This window comes from Triticum urartu, unplaced genomic scaffold (assembly GCF_056163025.1).
Source record: "Triticum urartu cultivar PI428250 unplaced genomic scaffold, HENAU_Tu73 scaffold2, whole genome shotgun sequence".
Lineage (NCBI taxonomy): Eukaryota > Viridiplantae > Streptophyta > Magnoliopsida > Poales > Poaceae > Triticum > Triticum urartu.
In genome coordinates, this window is record NW_028260368.1 from 12,410,561 (window position 1) to 12,426,489 (window position 15,929).

At 35.0% G+C, this 15,929-nt stretch overlaps 6 non-coding genes across 6 annotated transcripts; 3 read left to right on the forward strand and 3 right to left on the reverse strand.

Annotated features, from left to right (window-relative positions):
• The first annotated feature begins 1,161 nt into the window (after positions 1-1,161).
• TRNAC-GCA (transfer RNA cysteine (anticodon GCA)) lies at positions 1,162-1,232 on the forward strand. The gene has a single exon. It is a non-coding gene; the product is annotated as a tRNA-Cys (tRNA).
• Positions 1,233-4,263: 3,031 nt separating this feature from the next.
• TRNAY-GUA (transfer RNA tyrosine (anticodon GUA)) lies at positions 4,264-4,345 on the reverse strand. Its single transcript has one exon. It is a non-coding gene; the product is annotated as a tRNA-Tyr (tRNA).
• A 507-nt stretch (positions 4,346-4,852) lies between these two features.
• On the reverse strand, positions 4,853-4,924 carry TRNAT-GGU (transfer RNA threonine (anticodon GGU)). Its single transcript has one exon. It is a non-coding gene; the product is annotated as a tRNA-Thr (tRNA).
• Positions 4,925-7,409: 2,485 nt separating this feature from the next.
• On the reverse strand, positions 7,410-7,480 carry TRNAG-GCC (transfer RNA glycine (anticodon GCC)). Its single transcript has one exon. It is a non-coding gene; the product is annotated as a tRNA-Gly (tRNA).
• An 824-nt stretch (positions 7,481-8,304) lies between these two features.
• TRNAS-UGA (transfer RNA serine (anticodon UGA)) lies at positions 8,305-8,392 on the forward strand. The gene has a single exon. It is a non-coding gene; the product is annotated as a tRNA-Ser (tRNA).
• Positions 8,393-12,019: 3,627 nt separating this feature from the next.
• Positions 12,020-12,107, forward strand: TRNAS-GCU (transfer RNA serine (anticodon GCU)). The gene has a single exon. It is a non-coding gene; the product is annotated as a tRNA-Ser (tRNA).
• The last annotated feature ends 3,822 nt before the right edge of the window (positions 12,108-15,929 follow it).

Sequence of the window (15,929 nt, forward strand, 5' to 3'; positions counted from 1 at the left end):
GCATCTTAATCTTAAGTTTCCTGTTTATCAAAGAAAAATTCCATTATCAGCTCACTCTTCATCAATCCCTATGGATCGATCTAGCAATCATGGAATCTATATTCTGTTTACTGAATCACATGAAATTCTAGGGAACTCCACATACGTATTTCATATATGTATTTCATACATATGAATAGAGACCATTTGGACGAAAGTTCGAGTTTGCCAGGGGTACAAATGAAATGAAAATGAATTGATAAAACATTCCTACAAAAAAAATTCTGCCACTTATACTTTATGTTATGATATTCTAATCAGATTGGATGGCAAAGATTTCTCATTTTATCTCCTTTCTATGAATGTAATAAAGCCGTAATATAATATACTAGAAAGTTTGACTTTACTTCGATTTAGAATAGCGTGCTTACTTTAATTTCTCAAAATAATTTGAGGGTTCTTTTTTATTTCGGATCGGAGTAGTATAATTGCTAGAAAATTCAGTATTTCATTGTGGAATTCTAAAATAAAGTAAGTCCCTTTTTTAAGTACATGCCAATCTAGTTATCCACCTCTCCCCATATCCATGCTTTTCTTTTATCGTAATTTCACTTGGGTACGCCAAGATAGTCAGGTTATACTCTATATCAGAGCAAATTTCCTTTTTTTATTCAAGATATTTAATTTAATACTTTGAAAAATTAAAGCATGATTCCCCATAGAGATATGTACATAAAGGGGATCTTTGGATAATAATGCTGTTCGGACCTAAAGTTTACCTATACACGGATTAAGCATAAAGCCATAATATTTTATTATGCCATTGAAGGGGGGGGAGATAATACCGATTTAAGAGTAGTTCACTACTGCAATAAAAAAAAGAGAATTCTAGTTAACGGTTCCAATTTATTCTGAATTTTGCAGCCTGTGAATAGAAATCCACTTTTTCTTCTTTTTCATCTCAATAGAAAGAAATGGGAAGTTTTATTGTGTTAACAATGTATGTTTTAAGATAGAATCTATCGAGGAGAATAATAGAAACTGGATCAAAAAAAGCAGGAATAGATTTTTTGAAAAAGATTGGAAAAAAGTAAGTAGAATTATATTCAAAATAAAAGGGGCTTTTCGTAAGAAAACGTGGATGAATACTTGCTGTTTTCTAGATTTTTGATCGGATTTTTTGGCGGCATGGCCAAGCGGTAAGGCAGGGGACTGCAAATCCTTTATCCCCAGTTCAAATCTGGGTGCCGCCTGATCAATAAAATACTTAGGTTTTTTTTATAGTGCTGATCGAATTCGATAAATTTTTACTTCGCATAAGTTCGGGCAAGAGAGTAACTGGGCCTGCCGATACTGGGTTTAGAGAAACCATACCATAGTTCTATCCTCAAACTAGGGTTAGGGTTTGTTTTGACGGTAGTGGCCAAAATGGTTATCAATAGGGGTGAGGTAGTGTTTCCTTATTCTTTTATTATATGAATTTGAATTGGTTCTTAATTGAGATTCGATTTGATAATTTTAAAATACGAGGATAAGATGTCAGAAATCTTGGTATCCAAAGAAAGGTCCCTAAGGGGCATTCTTTTTTTTTTTCAATCTAAGATTCAAGAAGGGACTCCACGAAAGAATATCAAGACTTACTAATTATTATACATTTTTTTATCGTACATCTTATGTTACCTACATACACTAAAGTAAGGACTACTTAATTCTAACGAGAATCAGATTAAATAGGTCGATCAAAAATCAATTTAGGAGTTGTATTATGGATAAAATCTCTTCATTCTTTCATAGAATGATACAAAGCAAGGCTGCAGGGTTTAGGTCAAAAATAAACATTAGGTAAGGTAGGTATCCAATAAATATTTATCTATCGATAATTTTATGGTATATTCGGGCGTCCTTTGCTTAAAAAAAAAAAAAAGAGTAACAAAAGGAATAAAAAATCTTCCTATTCCCGCTTCTTCTATTCAGGACATCATTCCCGTACTCTTTCTTTTTTAAGGAAAAAAGGGCTATAGTATCTCGTATTTTTAATGCTCTCTAATTCTACCAGAATTCCTATAAGAATTTGTTAGGAGTAAATTCCTTGAACTGATTGATCCATGGCCTTAGGGCGGAATCCCTTTTTGACTCTGTACCCTTGATTCCACTATGATTATTGATCAATAGTAGAATAATCCCTTCATAGAAATAGGAGACATAATTTAGATGGATATAGTAAGTCTCGCTTGGGCTGCTTTAATGGTAGTCTTTACATTTTCTCTTTCACTAGTAGTATGGGGAAGGAGTGGACTCTAGGGATACTACTAATTGATTAAGTAATCAAATTGTTGTATCAATTCTTTTCTTTAATGGATCATTTTGCATTAATCATTTTGTCAAACGTTATTCTTTAATCTTTTTCTTTAGTTTTGTTTCACTCCTGTAAGAAACTCTTGTATTGTAAGTTGTAATGTAAGAAAGAGCCATTATACCAATTCAGAATTTCTACTAGAAATGACGAATGGTTAAAAAAAGTTCTATACATAAGAAAATTAGACTTTCTTCCACGGAACTATTCACGGCATATCACACATTTTCCATTTCCTTTTACTTTTTACTATAGTCTATTCTTCATATTATTTTTCTTTCCTTCCATGGATTCTTTGGTCAAGAATTGTCTTAGATTTTTTTATTTTGACCTGATTGAAATTAAGTGGATGCAATGAAAAAAGAAATTGAATTAGACTACTTAACTATTTCAATCTACTAATCTATTCTATGTAGATTCAAAGATAATATAATAGAAAGAATCTAAAGTGTCGTAGAAAAAACTATATGTAGTTCTTTCTACCACACTTTAAGATTCCAACCAGATCCTTTCATTTAAGACTTGGATTTTTTTTATTTAATCCCTTTTTAATTTCTTCAATGATTAATTGGAATTCCAATTAATTATTTTGGCTGACTGTTTTTACATAAATAATAAGTAAAAAAGAAGTAGGAACTAGAATGAACAGTGCAGTAGCAATAAATGCGAGAATATTGACTTCCATAACCTCTTTATTTTTTATTTTCACAATAACTCGGGATGTAATCCCATGGAGAGGAAAAAGGGGTATCTTGTAAATTCAAGGGTAGGGCTTGCATTCTGATAATACTGAATCAATTCAATATTATGAATATCGGATCTATCAAATCAATTCATGGATGAGAGTTATATTTCACGGATGAGAGTTATATAGTATAACATAGGAAGATCCTCTATCCACACTAAGACCAAAATGGGTTTTTTGATTGGATTAGGAATTCCCTCTTTTTTAATCCTTTTCTACTTTTTCTTTTCTATATCTCTAACCCACGAGCTTTCTTAATCTTATACTTTCTTAATCTTATACAATTTCCCTTCCTTTTTCTTATAGTTATACATACAATTATGTATGTATTATATGACCAACTTTCACTTTCTATGGGTCACATAGACATCCAAATAAGCAGTAGAAGTGAGATGGGGAAAAGAGGTCTGAAATAAAAAGGGAATACGATTTATGTATGGATTCCGGTAAAATACCGGTACTCTATTCCATAAGAGTGGAATAGGAAATTAAGATGAGGATGGTATCATCATAAAGAAAGATAGAGTAATATAATATCCTAAATTCTACTAATCCACATATCGTATGTGTGTCTTTCTTTATCGATTGGGAGTAGTGAAAAAAAAATTCCTATATGCCCTCCCTCCCTCTTTAATGAGAGATGCAAAATAAAAAAGTGAAGTAAGGGTGCCCTGTGGGTATTTGATCTTGCTCCCTGCCCCTTTTTTTCATGGAAAAAGGAAATATCAATTTCTCCATTCATTGAACCCTAGTTCGGGACTGACGGGGCTCGAACCCGCAGCTTCCGCCTTGACAGGGCGGTGCTCTGACCAATTGAACTACAATCCCCGCGGGGTGTATGGCATACCCATTCTTAAATAGAACCATAAGAAGATTCGATTCGTCTTTCGTACTCTAAGAAATAGACGAATCATATACTACATACCCACATATTATATTATACGTGGGTATAGTGAGAGTGACATAACTAGTATGTCGTGATTTTTTATCACTAAAAATGGATAATAATCCAGCCTTCAATAAGAAAAACTCTTTTGTTTGTAAGAAAGGAATGAGAGAGATATGGATTAGAAAAAAAAATTTCCCTTTTTTCTTTATCTTTTATTTCTATAGATCAGACATTTTATTTTATGGAAGAAAAACAAAAGGATTTAGTTCATACTCACGAAGCCCTAGATTTTTGGTTTGGGCCGAGCTGGATTTGAACCAGCGTAGACATTGTCAACGAATTTACAGTCCGTCCCCATTAACCACTCGGGCATCGACCCAGGAAGAATTTATTCTAGGGTTTTTGCTAATCTATGATTAACCTCCTTTCATAATACTCCCTACCCCCAGGGGAAGTCGAATCCCCGCTGCCTCCTTGAAAGAGAGATGTCCTGAACCACTAGACGATAGGGGCATCACTAGACGATAGGGCCATATACAACCGCTCGTGATTATACTATAATCATAGTATGAGCAGTTTTTTGGAATTGTCAATATACTCGAAAAGTATAAATAGATCCAAAGCAAAGAGTTTTTCCAACTTTTCTGTTATGTTTTCATCTAGGATTTTTTTTAGTTGATCGTTATAGATTAATTCTCCGTGCTTCATTTAGTGTTCATACCAAAAATGCATCCATCCCGCACTAAGTCATAAAATTCTCTAAAAATATAGAGAAAGTTTCAAAAACAAAGAAAAAAAGTGAATCAATTTAGTAGAAAAGTACTCTATCAGATTCGAACCAACGACTTACGTCTTAGCACGAGATTACTCTACCACTAATTTAAAAAGCCCTTTATCGGATTTGAACCGATGACTTATGCCTTACCATGGCATTACTCTACCACTGAGTTAAAAGGGCTTTTTATTTAATTCAAAAATTAGCCACTTGGATTTCCCATTATGGGTCTACTGCATAATGTACATATTATATATATAATATATAGAGATAGAGAGAGAGACATTATGTAGAGATTGTATATGTATATATCGATATCTTGAGAGCTCAAAATAAAATTAATAAAAAAAAACATACCCTACATAACATATCCAACTCTTCTTGGTTCAGGGTTTTCCGTTTCCGAAGACTAGTAAAATAGGCGGATTCTGGAACCCCAAGGATTCAACGGTATATGGATATGGAAAATATAAGATTTCCGATCCTAGCGGGAAAAGGCGTGGGAACAGATACCCAATAGGATATAGGATCCTTGGGAGGAACTTTTGGTAATGGCCTTGATCCTCTATGCTATTTTTTATGTGTTCTTAGTTCTATTGAACTTTTTGCATTCTTTTAAACAAGAATCTAATAAACTAGAATTGAGTCAGTGGAAAAAAGGAGAGAGAGGAAAGTGTTAAATGGAGAGAGTCGACTAATCAGAGACTTTTAGGATCTTCTTTACATCAGGTAAATCTGTCGGCCCTGTCCGTTTTTTTCTTTAAGTTACGACTCTTTGCTGCTTACTTCTATCAAGCCATAGGGAAAGTCTATGATGAATTTGGAAAACTCATCTCACTCTTACTCTATGGCTCGGACTTAATGGGGGAAGAAAACATCTTCCATAATTTCTTTTTTGTTCAATTCTGGACAAAAAAGAAAAGGAAAAAAGGAATTTATAGGGACAGTGTTACCCCCTATATCCCCTAGTTTATATTGTAGGAATAATAAAACAATTTAGCAGTCTGACACACTTACGTCCTTGCAAAGTAAATAATTATTATTGTAGTCGTAACCGTAGAATAGGATCCTAATCAAAATAAATACATTTGGTTCAGGCGCTATTAGCATGGTAAGAAAAGATTTTTTTTACAGACCAGAGGGGCTATCTAAATCCTAAAGTAAAGGCGAGCGATCGAAGTAGAAGTACCAACGGCTCAGTGTCATGAACCTTCTCCATCTGATTCAATAAGGGGGAATTAGCCTTCTTGTCAAATGGCTATCCTTGACAAAGGGTACCATTTATACCATAATCTACAATGTAGCGGGTATAGTTTAGTGGTAAAAGTGTGATTCGTTCTATTAATAACTGAATTTGAAATGATATACTTAAGGCATCCTTAAGTTTTTTATTTTTATATTCCGATGAAAACTTTAGTTCTTATAAAGGATTAAATCCTTTTCCTCTCAATAGCATATTGAGGAAGAATATACATTCTGGCGATTTGTATCCAAAGACTAATTTAAATTGCATCCAAAATAAAAATAGGATTATGAGTACAGAGTCGCGAAGCATAATTTTGCATTGGATTAAGTATTCCAATTTTGAAAATATGAGTAAAGGATCTATGGATGAAGATACAAAAAAGTTGATTTCCAATCGTAACTAAATCTTCTTAAAATAAGGAATAAGGAAGCCAAATAGCTAAAAAACGATAGTTTTGGTTTACTAGAACCATCCGCATATTGTTTCAGCTCGGTGGAAACCCAATTCTTTTCCTCAGGATCTCTTGAATGAAATTAGGGAACGAAGTAAGTAGATTAGATGAATTTAGATAGAATTTCTATCTCCTACTCTATAAGGATCATCTAGAAAGCGGAGAGCTTTGGTTCCATTCAAATAGAAAAGCTGACATAGATGTTAAGTGGTGAGAATATCCATAAAGGAGCCGAATGAAATCAAAATTTCATGTTCGGTTTTGAATTAGAGACGTTAAAAATAATCAACCAACGTCGACTATAACCCCTAGCCTTCCAAGCTAACGATGCGGGTTCGATTCCCGCTACCCGCTCCATTCTGTATAAAAGGAGTATTCTATTTGTCTAGACATGTTAGAGGCTTGTATTCAAGCCTTTTTTGTCCACCAGTTTCTGGTACTCCAGAGCGGAGTAGAGCAGTTTGGTAGCTCACGAGGCTCATAACCTTGAGGTCACGGGTTCGATTCCCGTCTCCGCACTTAGCAGTCTGTATAAAAGGACTATTCTATTTCTCTAGATATGTATGGTAGAGGGGCGTATCCAACCCTTTTTTATTCATTAGTTCCCGGCCCTAGAGGGCAAAATTGAGCAGTTTGCGAAGTCACTTGCCTTCAAAAAAAGAAGGCGCAAGGCCTCTCCCTACCCTGCAGAAAATAAAAATGAAACGAAAGGGACAGTCTACCTCTCCCTTCCCTTTAAAAAAAGTTTGCCCGTTGTTTGTCTCAGTTAATACCCAATTTTTGGAGCTCTGTTGGCGAGTTCTATTTCTGCCTCTGGAGCGCCCTCTTTTTTTGAGTGGGATGCAAAGGAAGGGTAAGATAGTAAGGGATACGGCACTAGACTAACACCTAATTAATACTTAATTTAATATAAGTAGTTAAACAGTTAACTAGACTAAACTTTTTATCATAGTACTTTGATAAATTAAGCGGGCGAGCGGCGGGAATCGAACCCGTATCTTCTCCTTGGCAAGGAGATATTTTACCATTGAACTACGCTCGCTACGGTATATATTTTATAGCGTATATCCGCCTGGGTCGACCTTCTATGTCTGGGTCGACCGTTTCATTTCATTTTCTATTATATTAGAGTTTTCCTTTTTTTATTATCTGTCAATGAATATTCTAATGGGAATGGAATTTCATAATACTGAAAGAGAAGAGCTAGCAATTCGGAACGCAAATTGCGTTTTAATACGTCTCACTATTCTAATTTTTTAGAAGAAATGGCCTTTATTATTTCTTTTTTATGGGGTTAATAAATATTAACCAAATTTCATTTAAGAAATGAGAGAATTCAGAATAGCTACGAGAAAGACTAGTCCAATCCATAATGATGTACCGGAAAATACAACATTTTTATTATTTGACCAACCATCAGGAGAAGCAAATACAAGGGGTACACTAATTACTAAGACTGAGGAAGTCGCAATTAATGCAAAAACAGCTAATTGGAAAGCAATAGTCATATTTCTAATCCTCCAAGCTACCATCAAATAAAGTTGACTACATATTTGATCCCTCACTTAAACCAAAATTGTAAAAAAATACAAGAAGTAGGAGGGGTTTAATCATGAATCCATTGATTCTTCTCTTTAATTCAAATTTATTACTTAAACCGCTTTTTTATTTGGATATGGGGGTGAGAAGAGATTATTTACTCTTTATTTCACAAGCGGGTATAGCGGATCCTGTATCCGTGTATACAGTATACAGAGATATATCGAAAAGGAACTTGTATCTGATATCTTTCTAGAGGCTAATAAATCTTTTTATTTTTTATATGGCTATGTTCTATTTGTAGGAGTAAAATAAGGATTAGGCTGTGGAGAGATGGCTGAGTGGTTGATAGCTCCGGTCTTGAAAACCGGTATAGTTCTAGGAACTATCGAGGGTTCGAATCCCTCTCTCTCCTTTTGCTTATTGAATACGTTTGTTTCTTTCATTTTTATTTATTTTTTTTTTCTGTCCCTTATCTTTCTTTCATAAAAAGGAATGAATGGCTCGGCTAGATGGAATAACCGAGCCAGAACAGAAAAAAAGTAGAACAGGTATAAATAAGAAAATCTTAGTTAAGAGGGTTCATGTAAAGAACAGGTTCCAAATCACGATCGATTCCCTTTTCAAAACCTGCTGCAGCAGCTCGGGCTCTTCCTGCATGCCATAAATGGCCCACAAAAAAGAAGAATCCTAGAACAAAATGAGAAGTTGATAACCAACTTCTAGGAGAGACATAATTAACTGCATTGATCTCGGTAGCTACGCCACCCACGGAATTTAAAGAGCCTAAAGGAGCGTGGGTCATATATTCTGCTGAGCGTCGTTCTTGCCAAGGTTGTATGTCTTTTTTCAACCTACTCAAGTCCAAACCGTTGGGGCCCCTTAGAGGTTCTAACCATGGAGCACGAAGGTCCCAAAAACGCATAGTTTCCCCTCCAAAGATAACCTCCCCAGTTGGGGAACGCATTAGATATTTACCTAAACCTGTGGGTCCTTGAGCGGATCCCACATTAGCTCCAAGACGCTGGTCTCTAACTAGAAAAGTAAATGCTTGAGCTTGAGAAGCTTCTGGCCCGGTGGGTCCATAAAACTCACTCGGATAAGCTGTATTATTGAACCATACAAAACAACAAGCGATAAAACCAAAGACAGATAAAGCAGCTAAACTATAAGACAAGTAAGCTTCTCCAGACCATACAAATGCACGGCGAGCCCATGCGAAGGGTTTGGTTAAAATATGCCAAATTCCGCCAAATACACAAATAAAACCCAACCATACATGCCCACCAATTATATCTTCTAAATCATCTACACTAACAATCCACCCTTCTCCACCAAAAGGAGATTTTAGTAAATAACCAAATATAACACTGGGACTAAGGGTCAAATTGGTAATTTTTCTTACATCTCCCCCCCCAGGGGCCCAGGTATCATATACACCGCCAAAATAAAGAGCCTTGAGTACTAGAAGAAAAGCACCTAGACCTAACAAAATTAAGTGAATACCCAAAATTGTAGTCATTTTATTTCTATCTTTCCAGACATAACCAAAGAATGGAAAAGATTCCTCAAGAGTCTCGGGTCCCAGAAGCGCGTGATAAATGCCACCGAAGCCTAAGACTGCGGAGGAAATTAGGTGAAGTACGCCAGATACAAAGTACGGAAAAGTATCTAGAACTTCCCCCCCTGGCCCTACTCCCCAACCTAGAGTAGCTAAGTGTGGAAGTAAAATCAACCCTTGTTCATACATGGGCTTTTCTGGTACGAAATGGGCCACTTCAAATAGGTTCATTGCTCCGGCCCAGAATACGATTAATCCGGCATGAGCTACATGAGCTCCAAGCAGTTTACCGGACAAATTGATAAGTCTGGCATTCCCAGCCCACCAAGCAAAGCCGGTGGTTTCTTGGTCACGACCAGCTAAAACGAAAGTTCCATTAAAGAGCGTTTCCACGTGGTAGAACCTCCTCAGGGAATATAAGATTTTCATGAGGCTGATCCTGAGCTGCCATCCACGCACGAATACCCTCGTTTAAAAGAATATTTTTGGTGTAGAAAGTCTCAAATTCAGGATCTTCCGCTGCACGGATTTCCTGGGAAACAAAGTCATAGGCACGTAAGTTCAGAGCCAAGCCAACTACGCCAATAGCACTCATCCATAAACCGGTGACGGGTACAAATAGCATAAAGAAATGTAACCAACGTTTATTGGAAAAAGCAACACCAAAGATTTGGGACCAAAAGCGGTTAGCAGTGACCATTGAATAAGTTTCTTCAGCTTGAGTTGGGTTAAAAGCACGGAAGGTATTTGCACCATCACCGTCCTCAAATAGAGTGTTTTCTACGGTCGCTCCATGAATAGCGCATAGCAGAGCCGCACCTAATACTCCGGCAACTCCCATCATATGAAATGGGTTCAACGTCCAATTATGAAATCCTTGGAAGAAAAGGATGAATCGAAATATCGCTGCTACGCCAAAACTCGGCGCAAAGAACCAACCAGATTGCCCCAGTGGATAAATAAGGAATACAGAAACAAAAACAGCAATTGGACCAGAGAATGAGATTGCATTATAAGGCCGCAATTGAACAGACCGAGCAAGTTCAAATTGGCGTAACATGAAACCTATTAGTGCAAAAGCCCCGTGGAGAGCTACAAAAGTCCATAGACCGCCTAATTGACACCAACGAGTAAAATCTCCTTGTGCTTCGGGCCCCCATAGTAGCAACAAAGAGTGTGCTAAACTATTGGCAGGGGTAGAAACTGCTGCGGTTAAGAAATTACAACCTTCCAAATAGGAACTAGCCAATCCATGGGTATACCAAGAAGTTACAAAAGTTGTCCCTGTAAACCAACCCCCTAAAGCGAAATAAGCACAAGGAAAGAGCAATAGGCCAGACCATCCTACAAAAACGAAACGGTCCCTTCGTAACCAGTCATCCATAGTATCAAATAGATCATTTTCTTCTTTAGGAATTCTACCAAGGGCTATAGTCATAGTGATCCTCCTATTCAATTACTTCAACCATTTCCGAGCACCTCATATCACTTTCCAAGGCATATGATAGTTTTATTATCTGTGGACGATTTCTTTCTCGTTCAATGCCCTTTTTCAATGGTCTCGAAGAGAGAAATTTCCCATTTTTATCTATGGAGTCACAGTCACAACCGAGGTCGTGGTAAATCCATGAATTTGATTCGATTTGTTTTTCTTATACTATTTATTTGTTTTTCTTATACTATAGAAATAGAAATAAATTGTTTTTCTTATACTATAGAAAGAAATAAACCTTTGAATTCAGCATTATTCCAAGACTCCTATTTCAAAGTCTATCTTTTAAGGGAAAAATGCAAATAAAAGTAACCCTTCTTTTCCCATTCCCTCTCTATTGCATGGGTGGAAGAACTAAAATAATAGAGGATTCTGAAAAAAAAAAATGGACCTTCGAAATCCAATTTTATGTGTAGCGCAAAGGAGTTGCGATTTCTTCTTATTCCTATAGAACATCTAGTAACAAGAATATGAAATCGTAAATAGCGAAAAATTCTTGTCTTGCGCGGTCTAAGTCTAAGGAAATAAAAAAAATTCGCTTATACAATTTCATCTACATCGAATTTATATATCAGAATAGCGGATAGAGGCATCATTAAAGGAGTCAGGTCTACTTACTTTATGCTTCTTTCCAATTTTATGGTGGATTTGATAAGAACCCTTTTTGCTTTCTTGATAAATAATCGACAAAAAAAGCGTTTTTTTTATATAACCTGCTTGTTTTATTATAATTATAACAAGTCCTATATGGAAATGCCCGCTAAAGAGAAAATCTATTTGATTGTCTCTCGGCCAATATCGATTTTTAGAAAGAAAAAACAAGAATTTTCTTCTTTTTTTATTAACATTAAGAAAAAAGAATATAATTAAAATGGAATTGGCAATATAATTTTTATAGACTTTTGAAAGAAAAAAAAGGGGTTTTTTGCAACCGTTATTTCTTATTTCTTGCCTATATCATATCACGGAAACCTTTCGCTTTGGAACGTGGAGAGATGGCTGAGTGGACTAAAGCGGCGGATTGCTAATCCGTTGTACAATTTTTTTGTACCGAGGGTTCGAATCCCTCTCTTTCCGCTCCCTTGGATCATTTGGGACTTTCGAATTGGAAAGAATTCTGACCCCCGGATTTTCTCATAGATAAATGTACGAAACAAATCCAATAAGAAAAAAAAAAACTGAATTTTTACTCCTCGCGTCCAGGATTCCGTCCTGGGTCATTAGATAAGAATCCAAAGATAAAGAGTGAAACAAAGAATATCACTACTGTATAAACAAAAAGTTTGAGAGTAAGCATTACATAATCTCCAAGATTTTTTTTTAAGGAATAGATTACCAGTTTTTCCTTACCACACGGATCCACTAGGATGGTTTTTTTTTATACCTAAAAATGCAAAAAAGAATTCTTGAAAAAAATTGCAAGAATTCTTTTATAATAAGCACTCTTATCAATAGCAAAAATAGGGTTAGGTGGTTAGGTATTGTGTAGGTACCTTTAGGTACCTGCTCAACCTAGGTGCAGGGGAGTAGAAAGGCTGATCCAAATTTATTGCTGTAGCTACCCATTCAATGTAGAAGAATTTAAATTTTAGAATCGAAGGTTCATAATATAAAAATATAAAACTTCTCGGCTTTTACCCATTTTAAAATTTTTTTGGAATGAACACATCATTCAATTTGGCATACAGAGTACTAAAGATTTCATCGAAAACTTACAGCAGCTTGCCAAACAAAGGCTAATAGAAAAAAGAATAGAGGTATAACAGGCATAATATCCACGATTGGATTGAAAATAGCATAAGCTTCGGGTAATTTGGCAAAGAAAAAACTAGTAGGATAAAGAACAGAATTAAAACAGATACAGGTTAAACTAAGTATATTAGGCATAACAAGCATTTCATTCTTGTAGAGTAAATAATTGGATTTTTCTTGAGTTATTTTTTTAAGGGAAAGAAGGAAAAGGCAGATTCAAAATCTTTTTTCTTCGGACTTTCCCAAACACAAAATACCTCCTTGTATTCGCACTCTCAAATGAGAGTGGAATAAATTCGACTTTCATATAATATCTTAATAGAATTCCATGTAATGATCAATGCATTTTTTTGATTCTATATTATCCGCATGTGTAGAATACTAGCAAGAGAATATCCCTCCTTTTTTATGTAATTGAAATGGTATTGACGAATAACAAATAAACATACTAGTGTTTATTAGTGTCGCATAAAACCCGAAATGGGGCGTGGCCAAGTGGTAAGGCAGCGGGTTTTGGTCCCGTTACTCGGAGGTTCGAATCCTTCCGTCCCAGATTGTTTCTGATGAAACAAACGGTGAAATCATATAGTATTCCGTACGAGACAAAAGTTTATTAAAGAGAATAATGATATCTTATTCTTTCTCAGAAAACATAATAAAGTCTTAAGTCCAGTCAAATTGACTATCTTTATTTTCATGAAAAAATGGGATCTATCAAGCACATTCAGGATATGCCTCTACTATAAAATCACTTAGTCATATTTTTTTCTTCCTTTTGGTATTCGAGTTGAAGAAGTACGAGAATTCTATAACTACCAAAAACTTTCAATCTTTTCATTGGAATAGTTTATTTAGTTATTATAGTTAATTGTTTTTGGTACTGAAAAAATATATTACTACTAGAATTCTAATTCTAGTAATTAAATTAATTAAACTTTTTTGGAGGTTGATAGTTTATTTATTGAGGAAGAGTCAATCCTTCTTTTCTCACTTCAAGATTGATCATCTCGAGCCATCCGTTGAGGGTGGAAATTTAAGAATAAATAAGTTTTAAGCAAACTTGTTTAGTCGTCTTTTTCAAACTATGTTTCATTCATATGATAGAATTTTAATATGGGTTTAAATAAATTGGATCTTGGCGGAGGCTTCCCGGATAAATACTTACTTTCTTTTATCCATATTGCTCCATAGATAGCAAGTTTTAATTAGTATAAAAAAACTAAACCAATGACTATTCATGATTCCATCCATATTGGATCAATTCTCTATACCACTTTGCAATGAAAAGAGGAATGTTTGTTATGGTAAAACTTCGTTTAAAACGATGTGGTAGAAAGCAACGTGCGACTTGAAGGACATGATCGATTGTGGATTTTGCTATCCATCATTTTCCATAGTAATGAAAATGCTCTTGGCTCGACATAGCCTGTTCTATTCGTTCCGAACCAAATTTGCGCTGGGTTTAAGTAACATAGTACACGATGGAGCTCGAGAGGACAGAATTTTTTTTATCAAGGGAAAGAATCTAGGGTTAGTGAAAACTAATAAATTAGGCCAACTTTGTCAGTCTATCCTTAATATAGAAATAAATCGAAAGGTTAAAATAAGAAGAAAGTCCAATAAAAGTATATCAGAATCAATCCCTCTTATTAGATTTCTATAGAAGAGATAAATGCTTTATCGAAGGAAATAAGAAAAAAGGGTATGTTGCTACTCTTTTGAAAGAAAAAAATAGGAATTCCCGAAGTAATGTCTAAACCCAAGGATTTCACAAATCAAAGATAAAGGATTCCAGAACAAGTAAACACAATTTTCAATTGTCTCAACAACAGAGTTGGATTAGAATAAGGAATAAAAGTCAATTCGTTCGAAATGAGACAAAGAAAAGAGTTTAAAGACGACTCAAAAATTTTGGAAGGATTTTGCCTTCGAAGTTTGTCAGGCAAAATTAGCCCACTTGAGTCATGAGTATAAATGAAATTTGTTTTTTCTGTAAGGAAATTAATGCACGTCATAGTCTAATTTCTATTATTATCGACAGAAATTCGAATCATTTTCTCGAGCCGTATGAGGAGAAAACCTCATATACGTTTCTAGGGGGGGGCGTTGTTTATCTACATCTATCCCAATAAGCTGTCTATCGAATCGTTGCAATTGATGTTCGATCTCGAAGAGAAGGAAGAGATCTTCAAAAAGTAGGTTTTTATGATCCGATAAAGAATCAAACTTGTTTAAATGTTCCAGCTATTCTCTATTTCCTTGAAAAGGGTGCTCAACCAACAAGAACTGTTTATGATATTTTAAGGAAGGCAGAATTCTTTAAAGAAAAAGAAAGAACTTTGAGTTAATTGAAGAACTAAATGAATCAAAAAATAGGATAGGAGAAGATTATTAGTATTCCTAGTTGTCTAATTATTTAGACACAATTTACCTCTTTTTTAATCCTATTTGGATTTATATTATATCGTGCCAATCCAACATAAGCCCCTATTTTATTTACTTTTTCTATCTAATTTGTTTTCTTACCATTGTATTTCCATTGACAAAGGTCTATTGAACAAATAGAATTTGTAGATAGATGGGTCTCTTTATCCTCACTCCATATTCAATTTTTCCGCCTACACTTCGCTCAAATGATAAGGGTGTTCCTCTTGCATGTATTCTCATACAATATAATATATATTTTTTATAATATATATTTTTTGTTAATAAAAATCGCTAAAAATAAGGAGAATTTGGCCATCGTGATTAGGGTCGCTCTTTTTTTAACTTTACTTTAGTGGAATTTCACCGGACCTGTTCGTTTTGGCATTTGAGTGTTTTTCATGGTCGATAAAAAAAATCTTTTGATGTCTTGCTAGTTCAATGTTTTGACAGAAGCGCGCGGTGTAATTCCATTGATTTTTGGATTTCGATCGTATCTAAGATCCTTTTTTTATCTGGGTTGCTAACTCAATGGTAGAGTACTCGGCTTTTAAGTGCGACTATGATCTTTTACACATTTGGATGAAACAACAAATTCGTCCAGACTCTTGGTAGAGTCTAGAAGACCACGACTGATCCTCAAAGGTAATGAATGGAAAAAATAGCATGTCGTAATAAAATCAATCTTTTTTGAATGGAATCCAAAATTACGATTTTCTGGGT